At 26.6% G+C, this 12553-nt stretch overlaps 1 pseudogene; it reads left to right on the plus strand.

Moving 5' to 3' along the window:
• The first annotated feature begins 11178 nt into the window (after nucleotides 1–11178).
• On the plus strand, nucleotides 11179–11975 carry LOC126306429 (NADH-ubiquinone oxidoreductase chain 5-like; annotated as a pseudogene).
• The last annotated feature ends 578 nt before the right edge of the window (nucleotides 11976–12553 follow it).

Consider the following 12553-nt stretch of genomic DNA (forward strand, 5'->3'; position numbering starts at 1 on the left):
TCTACTGCACTAATCTGCCATATTAGAATCTAGAGATTAATGGTAATTCTGAGTAACTATGTTCTGCAGGAGGGTTATTTTGTAGTCATTCTGTTGATCTTCTTATGTTAGCTCTAAATATAATTGCTCGGTTTGTAATCATTCTTTCTCATATAATTACAATGAATATAATGATTCCTACAATAGAAATTGTAGACCCAATTCTTGATACTACGTTTCATGATGTATATGCGTCTGGGTAGTCAGAGTATCGTCGAGGTATTCCTGCTAATCCTAGGAAGTGTTGAGGAAAGAATGTTAAATTTACTCCAATGAATATAATTGTAAATTGGATTTTTAATCATGTATTATTTATAGTTAATCCTGTAAATAGTGGATATCATTGAATGACACCTCCTATAATTGCAAATACTGCTCCTATAGATAATACATAATGAAAGTGGGCTACTACATAATATGTATCATGTAATACAATATCAAGTGATGAATTTGCTAATACTAATCCTGTTAATCCACCAATTGTAAATAGGAAAATAAATCCTAGAGCTCATAATAATGGTGGATTGAACTTGAATTTAGTTCCATATAATGTAGCTAATCATCTAAATACCTTAATTCCTGTAGGTACAGCAATAATTATTGTTGCTGATGTAAAATATGCTCGTGTGTCAACATCCATTCCTACTGTAAATATATGATGTGCTCATACAATAAATCCTATTAGTCCAATTGATAGTATAGCATAAATTATACCTAATGTTCCAAATGATTCAATTTTTCCTCTTTCTTGACATACAATATGTGAAATAATTCCGAACCCCGGTAGAATTAAAATATAAACTTCTGGGTGTCCAAAGAATCAAAATAGATGTTGATATAGAATTGGGTCACCCCCTCCTGCAGGGTCAAAGAATGATGTATTTAAATTTCGATCTGTTAATAATATAGTAATAGCTCCTGCTAAAACTGGAAGTGAAAGAAGGAGAAGTAATGCTGTAATAGCTACAGATCATACAAATAAAGGTGTTTGATCTAAAGTTATACTTTCTGATCGTATATTAATTGCTGTTGTAATTAAATTCACTGCACCAAGAATAGATGATACACCTGCTAAGTGCAGTGAAAAAATAGCTAGAGGGTCAAAGAATGATGTATTTAAATTTCGATCTGTTAATAATTTAGTAATAGCTCCTGCTAAAACTGGAAGTGAAAGAAGGAGAAGTAATGCTGTAATAGCTACAGATCATACAAATAAAGGTGTTTGATCTAAAGTTATACTTTCTGATCGTATATTAATTGCTGTTGTAATGAAATTCACTGCACCAAGAATAGATGATACACCTGCTAAGTGCAGTGAAAAAATAGCTAGATCTACAGGTGCACCCCCGTGTGCAATAGCTCCTGCTAGAGGAGGGTAAACTGTTCATCCTGTACCAGCACCATTATCTACTATAGAAGATGTAAGAAGAAGGGTTAGTGAAGGTGGTAGTAATCAAAAACTGATATTATTTATTCGTGGAAATGCTATATCTGGTGCACCAATTATTAGTGGAACAAGTCAATTACCAAATCCACCAATTATAATAGGTATTACTATAAAGAAAATTATTACGAATGCGTGAGCTGTAATAATAACATTATAAATCTGGTCATCCCCAATTAGAGATCCGGGTTGGCCAAGTTCAGCACGAATAAGTATTCTTATTGATGTTCCTACTATTCCTGCTCATGCTCCAAATATGAAGTACCAATGTCCTAATGGTTTGTTGAGAATAATCATTTTTGCGGTAAGATGGCTGAATTTTAGGTGGTAAACTGTAAATCTACTTATGAGATGTTTTCTCTCTTATCATATTTAGGTCTTATATTCAATTATGATTCTAGACTGCAATTCTAGAGGTGTAAAATTTTACTAAGGCCTAAAAGATTATTCTTTTAATTATAACTTTGAAGGTTATTAGTTTGATTAACTTAAGTCCTTAGTATAATGAAATTAAGGTTGATGTTGAAATCAATCCTATTGTTGAAATTATTACTGTTATAGGAAGAATGATTCTTGATTTTTGGGACTTTATCTTTATAGATCACGAATTTTCTGTGTATGATATAATTAGAGCTGAGAATCTAATACGTATATAGTAGTAGAGTGTAATTGTAGTTAATACAACTATAATAGTTATAATAGTTGTTATATTGTTTTCTATTAATGATTGTATTACAATTCATTTTGGTAAGAATCCAAGGAATGGTGGTAGTCCACCTAAAGATAATAAAGATAAGAATATTATGAATTTAATTTCGGTTTTTATATTTCTGGCTGAATAAATTTGATTTATGAAAAATAAATTTATTTGCTTAAATAATAAATCTATAATTAATCTTAATAGTGAGTAAATAATGAAGTATAGTTCTCAGATGTTTTCTCTGACTGTTAATGATCTAATTATTCAACCTAGATGTCTGATTGATGAATATGCTAAAAGTTGTCGTAAGGATGTTTGATTTAAACCTCCTATTGCCCCACTAATAATTCTTAAGATAATAATTGTTCAAATAAAAGTTCTTAATTGAATACAATAAGATAAGACCATTATTGGGGCGATTTTTTGTCATGTTATTAATGTTAAACAATTATTTCATCTTGATGCTCCTATAACTTCTGGAAATCAGAAATGGAAAGGTGCAGCTCCAATCTTTAATAATAGTCTAGATCTAATTATTATTGATGGGATAAATTCTGTTTCCCATCCCATGGGATATTTTATTTGAATCAGCAAAATTGAAAATAATAATATTGTCGATGCTATTGCTTGGACAATAAAATATTTAATTGATGATTCATTTATTATTATATTTTTCTTTCTTGTTAGGAGCGGAATAAATGAAAGTAAGTTGATCTCAAGTCCTATTCAAACCCCAAATCAGGAATTTGATGAAATGGACAGGATCGTTCCTATCATTAATGTTGATAGGAAGAGAAGTTTTGTAGAGTTGTTGGTCATTAAAAAGGAGAGGATTGATACCTCTATAAATGGGGTATGAACCCATTAGCTTGTTTAGCTTACCTTTTTACATTAAGGTGTATGATGCACGTTAGTTTTTGATACTAAAGGAGGTAGTTTAATTCTATCTTATGTAATTTTAATGAAGATAATATTATTTACTTTATTTACCCTATCAAGGTAACCCTTTAATCAGGCACTTCATTTATTTAATATATAAATCGAAAGTTTTTTTTGAAATTCTTTTATGTATTATTTTGTTTAATTAGGATTAATTTATCCTGCTCATTTTTTATATATATATAATAAATAATTTATATTAATATATTACATTTAATTGAAATTAAAGTATTATAAGTTCATCTTACCATTATCAATTGATTATTTTAATGCAATTATTTACCTAGGATTATAGCTATTATGTTTTTAGCTTAAAATAGGTTATTATAATATAATATATATAATAATATGTAATTTAGTATTTAATATTATTATAATTGGATAAAATAAATAAAATTATTTATTTAAATATAAAATATTATAATTAATTATCAAGTGATTTTGGATTTAGCAATTGATTTAGTATCGGCATAATTCGTGCCAGCAGCCGCGGTTATACGATTGATACAAGTGAATATTATTGGTTAAAACAGTTGTTTATATTCTTAGGGTTGAAATATAAATTTGTAAGGTGAAATGTTAAAATTTATTTGTGGCCCTTTTTATGAATCTGTGAAATTTAAATAATAAACTAGGATTAGATACCCTATTATTTTAAATGTTAATTATATTTACCAGGGTACTATTAGTTAAGGTCTTTAAACCCAAAGAATCTGGCGGTATCTCATTCCATTCAGAGGAACCTACCCCATGATTGATAATACACGATTTACTCTACTTAATTTATTTGTTTGTATATCTCCGTTATCAGAGAATCTTTTTAGAGTTATACTTCTCACGATTTATAATTATAAAATATTTCAGGTCAAGGTGCAGCTTATAGTTAAGAGGAGGTAGGTTACAATAGATTTTTGTTTATAACGGATTTGATAGTGAAATACTGTTAATGAAGGTGGATTTGATAGTAATTTAATTTATTTTATTTAACTGATATTGGCTCTGAGATGTGTACACATCGCCCGTCGCTCTCATTATTGATTATTCTATTTTATTTTAAAGTAGCTTCAATTTAGATGAGATAAGTCGTAACATAGTAGATGTACTGGAAAGTGTATCTAGGAAGAGTTTCAAGATATAACTTATTAGTAAAGTGTTTCATTTACACTGAAAATTTTTCTGTGCAAATCAGGATATCTTGATTATTTATTTTATTATATTTATTTTTGGTTTATTTAATTATTTAATATAAATAATTTTATTGTATTTTTGTCTTAGTATATTTTATAGAATTGATTTTTTAAATTATAGTTTATTGGTAATGCAAGTGTTTTATGAAATATTATTTTAAATTTTTTTAAGTAGATTTTATTTATTGTACCTTTTGTATCAGGGTTTATCAAAATTTTAGTATTTATTTTACTTGTCTCGATTTGGGTTGATTTATAAATAATTTATAGTTAATGTATCATAATTATTATTAAATTATTTATAGAAATGAGATGTTAATCGTTTCCCAAGATATCTAGTTTCTTAAGAAAAAATTTAATTTTTTAAAGTTATTTGTTTTTATTTAATTTTTTAAGTAAAAATATTAACTTATTTATTCTTTAAGGGATAAGCTTTGAAGTTAATAACCTATAATTTATTTTATAGAAATATAATAGTAAGCTTTAAACCAGCTATCTTTAAGATTACGTTTTAGTTCATTATTTTTTATTTTGATTTTATAAATATTTTAGGTTTTTTATTAAGATTATTAATTTAATTTTAAAATTTTTGTAATAATGATAGAATTAGTATATTTATTTGTATGAAATTTTTACCTTGTGAACTTATTATAAGGAACTAGGCAAAATTGATTTCCGCCTGTTTATCAAAAACATGTCCTCTTGTTTATATTTTGAGGTCTGGCCTGCTCACTGAGTGTATTTTTAAAGAGCCGCGGTATTTTGACCGTGCAAAGGTAGCATAATCATTAGTCTCTTAATTAGTGGCTGGAATGAATGGCTTGACGAGAAATCAACTGTCTCTTAATAAATTTTTGAATTTAACTTTTGAGTCAAAAGGCTTAAATTCTTCTTTAGGACGAGAAGACCCTATAGAGCTTGACATTTTACTTTTATATAGTTTTTTGTTTGTCTTTCTATATTTAATGATGATGTTTTGTTGGGGTGACATGAAGAATAGATAAACTCTTCATTATTATATCATTTATTTATGTTTGTTATTTTGATCCATAATTTATGATCATAAGATTAAGTTACCTTAGGGATAACAGCGTAATTGTTTTTGAGAGCTCATATCGACAAAGCAGATTGCGACCTCGATGTTGGATTAAGAAAAATTTTGGGTGCAGGAGCCCAATGATTAGGTCTGTTCGACCTTTAAATTCTTACATGATCTGAGTTCAGACCGGCGTGAGCCAGGTCGGTTTCTATCCTAAGATTGTTAATCCATATTAGTACGAAAGGACCATATGGTTAAAATATTTTTTGTTATATTGATTAATATTAATTTATTTACTATTTTGACAGATTAATGTGTTGAATTTAGAATTCATTTATGTAGATTTTTTCTGCAAATAGTATTGATACTTTATGATTTATTTATATTTATTTTGAATTTTCTTTTATTGGTTATTTGTGTTTTAATTAGTGTCGCCTTTTTAACTTTATTAGAGCGTAAGGTTTTAGGTTATATTCAGATTCGAAAGGGTCCAAATAAGGTAGGTTTTGTTGGAATTCCTCAGCCATTTAGAGATGCTATTAAGTTAATTTGTAAGGAGCAGCCAATTCCTATTATATCTAATTACCCACTTTATTATTTTTCCCCTGTTTTTAATTTAATGATTTCTTTAGCCGTTTGAGTAATTTTTCCTTATTTAACTTATATGTGTTCTTTTTCTTATGGATTTTTATTTTTTTTATGTTGTACTAGATTAGGTGTTTATACTGTTATAATTGCTGGTTGATCTTCTAATTCAAATTATTCATTATTAGGTTCTCTTCGTTCTGTTGCTCAAACAATTTCTTATGAAGTTAGTTTAGCTTTAATTTTATTGTCTTTAATTATTTTAATTGGTAGTTTTAATATGTTTGATTTTATAAACTATCAGCTTTATTGTTGATTTATTATTATTTCTTTTCCATTAGCTTTAGCTTGTTTTGCTTCTTGCTTAGCTGAAACTAATCGTACTCCTTTTGATTTTGCTGAAGGGGAATCTGAGTTAGTTTCAGGATTTAATATTGAGTATGGTGCGGGTGGTTTTACTTTAATTTTTTTAGCTGAATATACTAGAATTGTCTTCATAAGAATGTTATTGGCTTTAATTTTTTTGGGCATGGTTTTTATTCTTTTATATTTTTTATTAAGCTTGCTATTATATCTTTTGGTTTTATTTGGGTTCGTGGAACATTACCACGGTTCCGTTATGATAAATTAATGTACTTAGCTTGAAAAAGTTTTTTACCTTTATCTTTGAATTTTTTTATTTTCTTTGTTGGTTTAAAGATTTTATTTATCTCATTTGTTTAGTGAAATTTTTTGAGAAAAGTTAATAGAAGAGTTAAACTTCTAATTTTATGTTTTCAAAACATATGCTTTTCCTAAGCTAATTAACTTTATTCCTTAATTAATTTATCTCATGCGTTTGCGACATGGACATTAATTAAGAAATATGTGAAGTAAATAATTGTTAAGATTTGACCTGTTATAATATAAGGTTCTTCAACAGGTCGTTTACCAATTCACGTTAGTAAGCATACAACAACTACTATAATTCAGAATAAAATTTGATTAATAGGGTAAAATTGAATGCCTCGGAATGGTGTTTTATTATAAAATGGTAAAATTATTAAGATTCTAATTGATGAAAATAATGCAATAACACCTCCTAACTTATTAGGGATAGATCGTAGAATTGCATATGCAAATAGGAAATATCATTCTGGTTGAATGTGAACTGGTGTTACTAATGGGTTGGCAGGTACAAAGTTATCTGGATCTCCTAATAGGTAAGGATTAATTAAACATAGTATAATTAATAATGATGTTATTATTACAAATGTAATAGAATCCTTAAAGGTAAAGTATGGATGGAATGGAATTTTTTCAATATCTCCATTTAGTCCAAGAGGATTATTAGATCCTGTTTGGTGAAGAAAAAATAAATGAATTGCTGCTATAGCAGCAATAATAAATGGTAATACAAAATGGAATGTGAAGAATCGATTTAATGTTGCATTATCAACAGCGAATCCTCCTCATACTCATTGGACTAAATCTGTTCCTAAGTATGGGATTGCTGATAATAAATTAGTAATAACTGTTGTACCTCAAAAAGATATTTGGCCTCAGGGTAAGACATATCCTATAAATGCAGTTGCTATAACTAAAAATAAAATCACTGTACCAATTATTCAGGTATGTATATATATATATATAAGATCCATAGTAAATTCCCCGTCCTACATGTAAGTAAATACAAATAAAAAATATAGATGCTCCATTTGCGTGTAAGGTTCGGATAATTCAACCATTATTTACGTCTCGGCAGATGTGTACTACACTACTGAATGCTATTTCAATATTTGATGTATAATGTATAGCTAAAAATAGTCCAGTTACGATTTGAATTACCAAACATAACCCTAATAGGGATCCAAAATTTCATCAAAATGAAATATTTGTTGGGGCAGGTAAGTCAATTAAAGAGTTATTAATAATTTTAATTAAAGGATGTCTTAATCGTAAGGGTTTATTCATTAGTAATTATCTTATTTTACGAATAGGTCCCTGATTAATATTGGTGATTTTAACAACTGCTAGTAGTGCTAAAAATAAATAAATTATTATTATTATTGTAATAATGAATGTTGGTCTATTATATAATTTTTCTAAAGATATTGTTATTTCTTGATAATTGATTGAATTATCAATATTTATAGTTTCGGTGTTTTTGAAAAAGTCTATAAATATAGATATATCTAGAATAATTAATATTAATATGATAAATACTCAAATTATTAATGTAATAATTATAGTGATTGATTTAGGCTGAAATATTTCGTTTGATGCAATTCTTGTAATGTAAATAAATAATACTAGTATACCACCAAGAAATGTTAAAAATAAAATATATGATAATCAATATCTTTCTATTATTGTTCCTGTTATTAATCCAACTAGGAAATTTGAAGGATAATAAAAAGCATTATTGATATTGGGTGTCTTAATTTAATAAAATTAATATTTATTACATTTGATAATGATATAATTATTATTTTGATCATTTCAGGGGTTAGTTTATTTAAAATACCGGTTTTGGGGACCGATGATGGAAGCTTTTCCACCTCTGAAGTTTTAAAAGTGGGGGCTGGACTTATTTCCGGTTTAAAAGACCGGCGTTTTTTTGAAACTATGAAAACTAATGTTTATATTCTCTATTTTTACTTCTTTATTGATTTATTTTGCTGGTGTTTATGTTTTTTCTTCTAAACGTAAACATTTATTAATGGTTCTTTTGAGATTAGAATATATTGTTCTTTCTTTATTTATGTTAGTTATTGTTTTTCTTATTGAGTTTGATTATGATTATTTTTTTCCTGTTATTTTTTTAGTTTTTTCTGTTTGTGAGGGTGCTTTAGGTCTTTCTATTTTAGTTTCAATAATTCGTTCTCATGGTAATGATTTTTTTAATTCTTTTGGTTTATCTTTATGTTAAAGTATTTATTTATAACTATTTTTTTGATCCCTCTTTGTTTATTAAATAATTGTTGATGGTTGGTTCATTCTTTAATGTTTCTGTCGGGTTTTGTTTTTATAATTTGTGTTTATTCATATGCTGATTTGAATATAATTAGATATTATTTTGGTATTGATTATTTTTCTTTTAGTTTAATTTTACTTAGTTTTTGGATTTGTTCTTTAATAATCACTGCTAGAGGTTCAGTTTATTTAAGTTCATATCATTCTAATTTTTTTGTTTTTATGGTTTTGATTTTAATAATTATGCTTTATTGTTCATTTGCTAGATTAAGTCTTCTTTCTTTTTATATTTTTTTTGAGGCTAGATTAGTTCCTACTTTACTTTTAATTTTGGGTTGGGGTTATCAACCTGAGCGTTTGCAGGCTGGTGTTTATTTAATTTTTTATACTTTGGTTGCTAGATTACCTTTATTATTAGTTTTATTTAAGGTTTCTGATTTTTCTAATACTTTATATTTTCCTTTATTGGTTGATTTTGGTTCTTATTATTTTATGTTTTATGTATTTATAATTTTGTCTTTTTTAGTTAAGATACCTATGTTTTTGGTTCATTTATGACTTCCTAAGGCTCATGTAGAGGCCCCTATTTCAGGTAGAATAATTCTTGCTGGTGTTTTATTAAAGTTAGGTGGTTATGGTATTTTTCGTGTTATAAAGGTTATTTCTTATTTGGGTTTAAAGTTTAATTATTTTTGATTGTCTTTAGGGTTATCTGGGGGTGTTATTGTAAGATTTATTTGTTTTCGTCAGGTTGATTTAAAGTCTTTAATTGCATATTCTTCTGTTGCTCATATAAGAATGGTTATTGGTGGATTGATGACTATGAATTGATGAGGTTGTGTAGGTTCTCTTTCTCTAATGGTTGGTCATGGTTTATGTTCTTCTGGTTTATTTTGTTTATCTAATATTATTTATGAACGTTTAGGTAGACGAAGATTATTAATTAACAAGGGTATAATTAATTTGATGCCAAGAATGGCTTTATGATGATTTCTTTTAAGATCATCAAATATGGCTGCTCCTCCTTCTTTAAATTTGGTAGGTGAAATTAGATTATTAAATAGAATTATATCTTGATCTTCTTTTAGATTCATTGCTTTGATTTTTTTATCTTTTTTTAGAGCTGTTTATACTTTGTATATATATTCTTATTCTCAGCATGGGAATTATTATTCTGGAGTTTATACTTGTTCTCTTGGTTATTTTCGTGAATATCATCTTTTACTTTTACATTGATTGCCTTTAAATATTCTCTGTTTAAAGGGTGAATATTTCTTTGTTTAGTTTGCTTAGGTATTTTAATTAAAAATATTGTTTTGTGGAATCAATGATATGAAGTTTTTCATCTTAGGCCGTGAATTTATTTTCTATTTGTTCTTTGAGTTTTTTTTCTTTGTTTATTTCGAGAACTATAATTTTTATTTTAGGTATTTATTATTTAATAATTGATTATAGAGTTTTTGTTGAGTGAGAGCTTTTCAATTTAAATGGTTCTATAGTTGTTATAACTTTAATTTTGGATTGAATATCTCTTATTTTTATATCTTTTGTTATATATATTTCTTCTTTGGTTATTTATTATAGAGAGGATTATATATCTGGTGAAAAGAATATAAATCGTTTTATTATTATTGTTTTAATATTTATTCTTTCTATAGGTTTTTTAATTATTAGTCCTAATTTAATTAGAATTTTATTAGGTTGAGATGGTTTAGGTTTAGTTTCTTATTGTTTAGTTATTTATTATCAAAATGTAAAATCTTATAGTGCTGGTATATTAACTGCACTTTCTAATCGTATTGGTGATGTTGCTATTTTAATTTCTATTGCATGAATGTTAAATTTTGGTGGTTGAAATTATATTTATTATTATGATTTTATTTCTAATTCTTTTGAAATAAAGCTCATTACTATATTTATTGTTTTAGCAGCTATAACTAAGAGAGCTCAGATTCCTTTCTCTTCATGACTTCCTGCTGCTATAGCAGCTCCTACTCCTGTTTCTGCTTTAGTTCATTCTTCTGCTCTTGTTACTGCTGGTGTTTATTTATTAATTCGTTTTAGACCAATATTGGATACTTATAATTGTGGTTGATTTTTACTTTTAATTGGTTGTATAACTATATTTATGGCTGGATTGGGCGCTAATTTTGAGTTTGATTTAAAGAAGATTATTGCTCTTTCTACTTTAAGACAACTTGGTTTAATAATAAGAATTTTGGCTATAGGTTATCCAAAGCTTGCATTTTTTCATTTATTGGCTCATGCTTTATTTAAGGCATTATTATTTATATGTGCAGGTTCAATAATTCATAATTTGAAGGATTCTCAGGATATTCGTTTTATAGGATCAATTGTTAATTTCATACCTTTAACTTCAGTTTGTTTTAATGTTTCTAGTTTATCTTTGTGTGGAATACCTTTTTTAGCGGGATTTTATTCAAAGGATTTAATTCTTGAGATGGTTTGTTTAAGATAAATTAATTGTTTAATTTTTTTTCTTTATTTTTTTTCTACTGGTTTAACTGCTTCTTATTCTTTTCGTTTGTTTTATTATTCAATATCTGGTGATAATAATTTTTATTCTAGATTTTCTTTTGATGATAAGGGTTATTATATTTCATTTGGAATAATTGGTCTATTGTTTGTTGCTGTTTTTGGTGGTAGTCTTTTATCTTGATTAATTTTTCCTATTCCTCATGTGATTGCTTTACCTTATTATTTAAAGTTTTTAACTATTACAGTTGTTATTTTAGGTGCTTATTTAGGTTATCTTATTTCTAATTTTGATTTTTCTCATAATTTATTTTCTTTAAGTATACTTTCTTTTGTTAGATTTGCTGGTTCTATATGATTTATACCTTTTCTTTCAACTAAGTTTATTAGATATATTCCTTTAAATATAGGTTATTATTCATCTAAGTCATTTGATTATGGTTGAGGTGAATTACTTGGTGGTCAAGGTTTATATAGATTATTTATTTATTTAATTGGTTATATTCAAGGTTGATATGATTCTAATTTCAAGATTTATCTTTTAACTTTTATTTTTTGAATATTTATTTTGGTAATATTGTTTTTCGTTTACTTAAATAGCTTATAATTAGAGCGTGACACTGAAGATGTTAAGGAAGTATTTTTACTTTTAAGTATTTATAAATATAGATATATTATTTTTACAGTGAAAATGTAATGTTTTATTTAAACTATATAAATTTTAGAAATATTAACGGAGTTTAACCGCTAATATAAAAAGTTAGCAGCTTTCATATTGGCTTTACATTTCCTTAATTGGAACTATTATAGTTCAATTATATTATTAACAGTAATACGCCTCTTTTTGGCTTCAATTAATAAGAATAAGGGTAGTACATACCAATCTTCCAGGTCGAAACTGACTGCAATATTTCGCTTCTTATTCTATTTAAGGTTGATTGATAATATCAATACTTTTTGAATGCAACCCAAATGTTATATTTAACTACAACCCTTTATTCTGCTCATTGTAATGCTCCTTGGTTTCATTCATGGTATAGTCCTCCTAATAGAACTAGAATAAAAAATATTGTTGATACTGTTCAGATTATAATGTCTGAAGTTTTAAAAATAATTACAATTGGTAGAATTAGTGCAATTTCTACATCAAAAATTAAAAAGATTACTGC

This window comes from Schistocerca gregaria, unplaced genomic scaffold (assembly GCF_023897955.1).
Source record: "Schistocerca gregaria isolate iqSchGreg1 unplaced genomic scaffold, iqSchGreg1.2 ptg000333l, whole genome shotgun sequence".
In the NCBI taxonomy this organism is placed as follows: Eukaryota; Metazoa; Arthropoda; class Insecta; order Orthoptera; family Acrididae; genus Schistocerca; species Schistocerca gregaria.